This window comes from Hordeum vulgare, chromosome 1H (genome assembly GCF_904849725.1).
Source record: "Hordeum vulgare subsp. vulgare chromosome 1H, MorexV3_pseudomolecules_assembly, whole genome shotgun sequence".
Lineage (NCBI taxonomy): Eukaryota > Viridiplantae > Streptophyta > Magnoliopsida > Poales > Poaceae > Hordeum > Hordeum vulgare.
In genome coordinates this window covers 513,364,220-513,374,126 of record NC_058518.1, presented here as the reverse complement: position 1 = coordinate 513,374,126, position 9,907 = coordinate 513,364,220, and positions in this window count along the sequence as shown.

Sequence of the window (9,907 nt, the reverse complement as noted above, 5' to 3'; positions counted from 1 at the left end):
TTTCTGCTATTCCATAAAGCCCAAAGAAGAGCACATGCTCCGACACGAATAGATTTAGCCAATTGAACATCAATTCCCTGTAACCACGTTCCAAATAACGAGTTCAAGTCAACAGGAGGAGCGATGTTAAAAGCAATGTGAATTGATCGCCAAACAAGTTTAGCCAAAGGACAGTCGAGAAAGAGGTGGTAAATACTTTCTAGGCTTGGACAGAAAGAACATCTGGAACTTCCTTTCCAATTCCGTTTGGCCAAATTATCCTTAGTTAAAATAACTCCCTTGTGAACAAACCACAAGAAAACTTTAATTCTAAGAGGGACCCTAACCTTCCAAATATGTATTGATTTTGGAATTGGTACTGAATCAATGAGATCGGAATACATGGATTTAACCGTAAACAGCCCATTTGGTGTTAATCTCCAGGAGATACGATCACACCTATCAGAAATATTAACCTCCATTAATCTTCTAACTAGATGCAACCAGGAAACCCATCTATCCCCAACTAAAGATCTGCGGAATTAAATATTAAGGGGAATCTCCCGCAATACAGCCGCAGCTGTCACTTGTCGACGTTGGGCGATATGGTACAACCGCGGGTATTGAACAGCCAGAGGCGATTCTCCTAACCAGGTGTCTTCCCAGAATCTAGTCAATTCCCCATTTCCAATGATGAACCTCGATCTGTGGTAGAATGAGCTTTTTACCCGCATTAGACCCCTCCAGAATGGCGAGTCCAAAGGTCTCGCTTCTACCTGCGATAACGATTTGGAGTGCAGGTACTTGTTTGAAAGAATTTCCACCCACATTCCATTGGTTTCCATTGACAATCTATACAGCCACTTGCTGAGCAGACATTTATTTTTAGTGTCCAAATTTTCAATACCTAATCCTCCTTGATCTTTAGGACGGCAAATAATATCCCATTTCGCCAATCTATATTTAGTCTTAACCTCATCACTCTGCCAGAAAAAGCGAGAGCGGTAGAAATCCAATCTTTTCCGTACCCCAACAGGTATTTCAAAAAAGGATAGGAGGAACATAGGCATACTTGTTAATACCGAATTCACCAAGTCTAATCTGCCTCCATAAGAAAGAAGCTTGCCTTTCCAAGTAGTAAGTTTCTTTTGAAACCGTTCCTCAATACATTTCCACTCCGCATTAGATAGTTTACGATGGTGAATGGGGATTCCTAAGTACGTAAAAGGAAATTCCCCTGCCACACATCCGAACAACTGGTTATATATGTGTTGTTGCTTTTTGGCTTCCCCAAAACAAAACTACTCACTTTTATTAAAGTTAATCTTCAACCCAGATAACTGCTCAAAAAGGCACAAGATGAGTTTGAGGTTTTTGGCTTTGAGTAAATCGTGCTCCATAAAGAGAATCGCATCATCAGCATATTGTAGAATTGAAACTCCCCCATCCACCAGATGAGGTACTAATCCAGAAACAAGGTATTTTTCGTTAGCTCTCTTGATCAACAGAGCCAACATATCCGCAACGATATTGAAGAGAATGGGAGACATAGGATCACCTTGTCTTAGTCCATTTAGTGTCTGGAAGAAGTGACCAATATCATCATTGACCTTGATCCCGACACTCCCTTTTGTGATAAAGGAATCTATGTGTTTTCTCCAAACCTCATCGAACCCCTTCATCCACAATGTTTGTTGCAAGAAAGACCATTTGACTTTGTCATATGCCTTTTCAAAATCCACTTTAAAGATAACTCCATCTAGTTTCTTTGAGTGCATTTCGTGCAGAGTCTTATGTAGAACCACTACCCCTTCAAGTATATTACGCCCAGGCATAAACGTTGTTTGCGAAGATAGCACGACAGAGTGTGCCATCTTCGTTAGTCTATCCGTTCCAACCTTTGTGAAAATTTTGAAACTAACATTAAGCAAACAAATCGGGCGAAACTGCTCAATACGAGACGCTCCTTCCTTCTTTGGTATCAACGTAATAGTACGAAAATTCAAATGGAAGAGTTGGAGATTACTAGCATACAAATCATCAAACATAGCCATAAGGTCCTTCTTAATGATGTGCCAGCAGTGTTTGTAAAATTCTGCCGGAAACCCATCCGGACCAGGAGCCTTACCACACTTCAAACCTCCTATCGCATCTAACACCTCTTTCTCCGAGAATGGAGCAGATAAAGACTCATTATCAGCCTCCCCAACTTGGGGAATATCTGCTACCTGATACTCGTCCATAGTCACAAAACTATCTTGATGAGCACCAAACAACTGTTTATAATAGTTAGAGATATATAATTTTAGGTTCTCATGACCAACTATGGTGCCTTCATCCTGTTCAAGCTGCACTATCCTCTTCTTTCTGTGCTTGCCATTAGCTATTAAATGGAAGAACTTAGTGTTATTATCCCCAAGAATAATAGCTTTAACTTTAGCTCTATTCGCCCACTTCATCTCCTCCTCTCTGAGAAGAGAACGGAGCCTTTGTTCAGCCTCAAATCTTAGTTGACGTTCATTTCCATCCAAAACAGAGTTCTCTGCTTTTCTATCCAGCTCATCGATAAAGTTTATGAGCCTATCTCTCTCATCTTTATATGTCCCCGAGACATGCTTGGCCCAACCGCGAAGGTACTGTCTCAGGTGTCTAATTTTATTTTGCCAACGTTGTATACTCGTTGAACCGCCCGATGACCTATTCCATTCCCTGTGAACCAGGTCCATAAATCCCTCCCTTAAGAACCAGCTGGATTCGAAAGAAAAACTATCTCGATTACCCAGATATAATGCATCCCCAGTATCCAACAACAAGGGGGTATGATCCGAGATCGCCCTTTGGAGTGCACGAACCATAACCAAAGGAAACTTCTGTTCCCAGTCCACACTGGTAAGAACTCTATCTAACTTCTCAAATGTTTGATTTGGAAGGGAATTTGCCCAAGTGAAATTCCTACCTGTGAGTTCTATCTCCCGTAGTTCTAGGCTCTCAATAATAGTATTGAACAAGAATGGCCATCTACCATCAAAATTTTTATTATTCTTTTCATAGGCCCAATGGATAATATTAAAATCTCCACCAATCAGTAAAGGCAGTTGTTCATCAGAGATGCGAACTAAGTCGGCCAAGAATTCAGATTTAAGTTCAGGCTGAGCGGCCCCATACACCGCTACTAGAGCCCACCTGAAACCATCCATTTTGGATGTAATCTTGAATTTAACCGCAAAATCGCCGAACACTACTTCCCTAACCTGGAGTGTATCACATCTAACTCCAAGTAATATCCCTCCAGACCTTCCTCTTGGTGGAAGACAGTGCCAATCAAAATCAATCCCTGCTGAGAGGGAACTCAGAAACTGAGAGGAGAACTTATCTCTCCCAGTCTCTAGGACGGCAATAAAGTCGAGCTTGTGGGTTCAGCGAGAAATCTAGTTTTAGCCAAGTCGCGTAGACCTCTGCTATTCCAAAAAATCCCTCTCATCTTTCATCATAGAATTTCTTAGCAGTCTTAAAGCGTGCACTCCTACGAATAGCAGAGACCGGGTAAACTTTTCTATTCCAGGTCCGTTTAATTTTCTGCCCTTGACCCTGGTCCATATAACCATGATCATCGGAGTCATTATGACCAACACCCTCGTCACCTAAAGTGTTATCAAGAACCAAATCCTGACCTTCATTAAGCTCATCTATGGGGTATAGATTCTGACATAAAGAATTCAGCCCCCCAAGGTTAGAAATCTCTACATCTGTCATTGGTTTAACCGCAGCTAAATTCCTAACAATATCCAACGCCCTATCAACCTCTAGGTCTAATAATTCATTAATAGATTTCGCAACTTCCGCATTCGTATTACCAAGCGAGACCCCAATGGCTGACGCTTTTTCAATAATTTCAGGAGATGAAAACTGCAAAATAGAATGCTCCAAATTAACCGACATACCTGTTGACGATTCAGCATCCTTCAATTTTGCAATCCTAGACGCCCGATCCATCTGCCAATCATCCGCATCTGGCTGGCTCTGAATCCGGTCGCTAACCCTCCGGTCCGACGTCACAGGATCTGGAATACCCCCAAACTGTATGACCGCATCCTCAGAGATAAAGGTATGAGGTGTCTCCAGCAGCGGAGCCGCCGGAGAATCGGCGACCATAGTCCCTGCCTGGGTGGATATACTAGAAAATCCAGAAACCTCCTGCACTGACCCCATACTCGGCACATAGCGCTGTCCTATCATCCTCCTGTCTGACCTGCAGCAGGTATCGATCCAGAGAAATCGGCTGTAGACCCACAGCCGGGGAGGAAGGTTGCACCGATGCACCAGCAGCTGCCTGCTTGCCAAAGGACCTCTTCATCTGTGAATCGCCGAGTCTGACCGGCACCGCGTCTGGCAGGAATGAACCAAAGCGTAGCTGAGCCCCAGGAGTCGCACCCCCCCTGCTGCCGGCTCAGTCTCCCCCTCCTTCGAATCCAGTGTAGCCGACCCAGAAGCAGTATGAGACCTAGAAGGAAACTGTCCCTTATCTGCATTACTAGCACCGGAATCCCCGTCCATGTCCGGCATGTCAATGTCAGGGTCCACCGCTGTGTGAACAGCTGCCGATGGAATCTCAATCTCAAGACGTAGGGTAAATCTCTTACCCTCGAAAATCCAAAGTACTTCCTCCGGAATCAGTGCACTATCTAGAACACTCACTAACAACCGAACCACCCCATTAGCCCGAGTGAACACCATATCCACTTGCTCTGTTTTACCAATTAGAGAGCCAAAACTCCAAGCCACAGTAAAATCATTGACTGCCTTAGACGGAGCACCATAAAAGCGAACCCAGACCTGGTCCAGAGGCACCCCTTGAGGCTCATCATCCGCCCAAACATCAAACTCCAGAATACAACTCGCACCTTTGGTGGGGGCCACGAAACGTCTGTTTTGGATTGGGTTTGCGGCGATCTGTTGGGCATTATGGAACACTAGGAACAAGTTTACCATTGAACATATCTTTCCGTCCAAACATGTTGATTGTTTATATAAAGCTTGCATGTTCTTGCAACAGTGGAGATTATTGACTAAAACTGAAGATCGTGTCGGCTTCGACCTGATGCTACCCAAGATTCGGGCCAGGGCTTCCTCCCTCTCGCGGCAGGAGCCCGCTGCCTAGCCCCTTGGTGGCCGCGTACTTGGAGGCCGTGCCACCTTATTCTTGATGTTGCTTATGGGCCGGCCTGCGTGTCGTAGTTGGGGCATGCGTGCCATGTGCCCCTTAAACTAACTACTCCCCTTTTGGCCTGGGTGCCTTTTAAACCTCTATCTCTCTGTTATGTGCGTTGTTACTCTATCTGGTGGCTTTATCTATAAAGTCGGGCGTATGCCTTTTATCTAAAAAAAGGAAGAGGTGATCACGGGGGCCTCGAGTACCTCGGGGACTAGGTTGTTGCTTGGCTTCTGTTGCAAGCAGTTCGCATCTCCCTGAAGGAAGATGCAATTAGACTGACTAGTTCTATACTCAGTGAAATATATACTATGGTGCCTGTGTTTTTCAAAAAGGAGGATGAACCCCAGACTTTGCATCAGGACGATGCAGGCAGCCATTTTATTAATTATACAATAAGAACTACAAAGTAATACATCAATTTCTCTGAATCCACCATCTTGACAAGATGTGTCGCTACTTCTATCCACTTGATGAAGGGGTATAAATTATCTGGGCCGCATACTCACACCCCATATCAAAGTGGAGATGATACTATGTTATTCTTTGAGGCATCTCGTGGCCAAGCGGAGATGATTAAGCATGCATTGGATGATTGGATCTCTATCGTAATACCACGGGACAGTGCTTGAATTTAAATAAGTGATCGATCCTCTTTGGTAACTCTTGTCCCTTTGGTGTCCAAGAAGTAAGAGAGGTTCTGAATGTTACTAGCCTGATTTTTGAGGAGAAATATTTGGGTCTTCCAACAGCTGATGGTCGAATGTCTAAAGGAAGATTCCAATATCTACAAATGAGTTTGACAAAACGACTCATCCATGGACGCGGCTTGCCTGCGGCCGCTGGGTGCGCCCATCCGTGCGGCCCAGCCATCGCACGGTTGTGGCTCCACGCACGCCCCGCTTCAGAATTTCTGCGAAAAAATAAAACAAAATACACATCCTAATACAAATTCTTTTTCGTAATATTCTCATCATTAAAATAGAAAGCAAAACTGTAGGGAACAATCCAATCTCCCGCCTTCTTGCGAACAGATTCACAACATATACAAAAGCGCGCCAAAATGCAAATATGTAGTTCATAGGAGGCAGGAGCAACCTACGGTCTTACTATAATCAATAGCGTCCTTTTTTGAATTGAGCAGCAAAGTAATCCACGTCCCTAATGGCATCTCCAAGTCTTGCGTCCCCATGGCTTCTCCAAGGAGTGGTCCGGGGAACCAGGAGGGTGACGATCAATCTCACACACCGAAAGTAAGAAACCTGACTCTGTTCTTGACGGTGAATCTTTCAATTAACTGCATCATGATCTCGAGTGTTGGACGGGAAAAAGCAGCATGATGCACCCTTGTAAAGCTTCTACGGAAACCGATCATAACCTGCAGATGCCAAACATCGATGGAAAGTTAGTTCTTTTCTTAATTGCATGTGCAGCCGTTCTTGTAGGATCTCTGATTTCAGTTCCTGGAAAGCATCCGTGCAGTTTTTTTATTCCTTTTACAATGCATATAGTTTCTCGAAAGTAATAACTAAATCAAATACTGATTGGTATAGGATCAGCAAGAAACCGAGACCTTTGAGCAGCGACGCAGGTCAGATTCAGGCAAGCGCACGCGCACGCTGGCGGCGGCCAGCCTAGCCGAGGCGGGATGAGGTATGGTCTTGGTGGGAATGGACGGCTGGAGGAGAATGGGGACACGAACGCGCTAGCTCATCTAGGTGGACGCCGGACGGAGGTATGACGAGATCCAGACGGCTGGAGAGCTCCGGTGGCTGGAGGTTGAAGGAGCACGAGCTTCAGCTCGAGGTTCACTACACACAGAAGGGGAAAGATGTGGATAGAACTGGGATGGGAATCGGTCGGTATTATGCTGTGTATTTTTGTTTTTTTTCCACTCGAAGTCAAGAGCGGGGAGTACGTGGAGACACAGCCATACGATGGGCGTGGCGCACGGATGGTCGCACGCAGCGGCCGCAGGCAAGCCGCGTCCCTCATCCATTGGGGTGATGGACACCTATCTCAGCCCAGTAGAGAGACTCTCATCAAGTCGGTAGCTCAAGCATTGCCCACATATATTATGGGAGTGTTCAAGTTACCCGTTTCGGTTTGTGGTGAACTTGCAAGAATGGTGAGAGGTTTTTATTGGGGTTCAGCGAATGGAAAAAGGAAAGTGCGTTGGCATTCTTGGGATGATTTAATGCAACCAAAGGATAGAGAGGGTGTGGGCTTTCAAGATTTGCGTCTCTTTAACCAAGCTCTCTTAGCTTGACAAGCATGGAGACTAATATCCAAGCCTAATAGCCTATGTGCACATGTTTTTAAGGCTAGATACTACCCTCAAGGTAAACTGGAGGACACAGTCATTACCGGTAATGCATTATCTTCTTGGCAGGCAATCAGCTATGGGCTTGAACTATTGCAAAAGGGTCTTGTATGGAGAGTGGGCAATGATAGAAGTATACGTGTTTAGCACGACAATTGGATACCCAGGCCCTTCTCGTATAAACCCATTATGGTACAGGGTACTTGTCGCATCCGCTTTCTGTCTGAATTGCTCAATGACAATGGTGCATGGAATCTTGGGATCCTACAATAATATTTTTTGCATTCAGATGACTTTGAGATCATCAAAATTCGTGTTCCTCCACGTCTAGAGCACGACATACTTTCCTGATGGCCGGGTAAGTATGGCATTTTTTCAGTCAAATCTGCCTACCAATTGGCCTTTGATGGGATTCACAGGGATTCAGCTACTCGCTCCAGTCCGCGGCCTGATGGGAGTCATACTTGCTGGAAACTAATTTGGTCATGTGGTGTTCCCCCGACAGTCCGACACTTTGCTCGGAGAGTGGCTACTAATTCACTGCCTACTTGACGAAAAAAACACCGAATAGATCTGAAGGTTGTTGACTTGTGTCCGAGGTGTTCGATGGAACCTAAGGATAAATATTCTGAGATTCATTTTATTGTATCCACACTCCGCGCAACAAATAAACAGGTCGGCATATGGTCCGCTTATGAAGGAAGTTAAGGAGTTGCTAAGATCCAGAGAAAGGGGTTCAGGGTACGATGGGCACGACGATCTGCTAATAGCAACGATAATAATGTAGCAGTTTTTGTCTATATCTCATTGTCATCATATCATCGACATCTAATAGTCAGCATGTATAGTAGTTAGCTATAGAGATGTTATGCTTTATTAATACAGGTCTCATCTTACATTCTTACAAGTTCCTTGTAGTTTCTGTTGTAGTTGACTCTTAATCTATAGTCTGTTTCTCTTCACTCTTCTCTTCTCTCTTGCCTAACTCATCAATAATATAATATTTACACTCTTACAGCATGCTTTCTAATGATGCGACACATTGCTTGGCAAAAGAGGGGTGAGGTAATAAAGTGTGTAAGGCGTGTTTGTATGTGCTACTAGCGTGTATTTTCAACATTATGTTTGATGAATGTTACGATATATAATATATCAGGTGCCCCGCTAAAATAATGGAAAACATTGGCTGCAAATAAGGTCAATTCCAAACATAAGTTTTTTTACATGAATTCCAGATATAAGTTTGTTCCCAAAGAGAAGGGACAAAAGAGTGCATTTTTTAGGGTAAAACAAGTGGGGGGTTTTTTTTAGAATAAAACCAGTGGTTGTTGTTTAAAGAAACAGAACCACTAGGTGAAGGAGCCTAGTTGGGCTGGGCCTGCTCGCGAACTTTTTTTTTCTAACATTGCTCAACGAGCTTATAAGGTGGGGCCCATGTGTGCTCAATCTGACTTCTGGCTTGAGTCTGACAGCCAAAGATGATCCAGGAACGAGTGAACAGGCGATTGTAAATTTCATATAACATATTTAAAAGTAGATTAAAAGGAGCAATTTCATATGGCACCACTGAAGACACCATGATCAAAATCATAAAAAAATTCTCTAAAAATGTTATATGATTTGATCAATAAAATTTGAGTAGAATTGTTATCTCTTTGATGCCTATAATAGAGACAATATTAACAGTAACAAGAATCAAAAGGCATTGCACTAGAGACAGGAAGGATTAACAGAATGCGGCATGAGGAAGCAGGCAGTAGACCTTGTTGATAAACTATATTTCCATTTATATGTAGTCCGGCGAGGGTTTATTAAGGTCAGCTTATGGTCATCTTGTGGCGGAGATTCGGATTTTGATTGCAGAGCGATAATGTATTCCTATGAAGCTTAAACATGAACAAAATAGGGTAGGAGATTGGTTGGCTTCGTACAGTCGCACTGAGCGTAGCACTGCGGTATAGCTACCAGTAGTAACACCATGTATTGAGAAGTTTCAGCCTCTCGACTGCAACCCTATTATTATAGAATAAAAAAATTCAGCCTGCAAAATAAAAAGATTTCTGAACGTTATGAATATATAAGTTCCTGACTAAAATTTTAAAAAATAAACAATGGCATGCAAATAAGGTCAATTCCAAACATAAGTTCATTCACAAATACGGAGTACTTCCTTTGTACCATAATACTTGTTGTTGGAGAGAACTAATCTAGTTTTCTCCAACAAGTATTTAGGAACATAGGCAGTAGAAGGGAAGAAAGAAGTGGGTTTAGTTTTTTGGGACCAAAGAGTGGGTTTTGTGGGGTAAAATGAACTTGTTGTTTATAAAAACAGAACCCCTAGACCTCAAAGAAATCAAGGCAAAAGTGTCAAGGAGCATACTTGGGCTGGGCCTGCT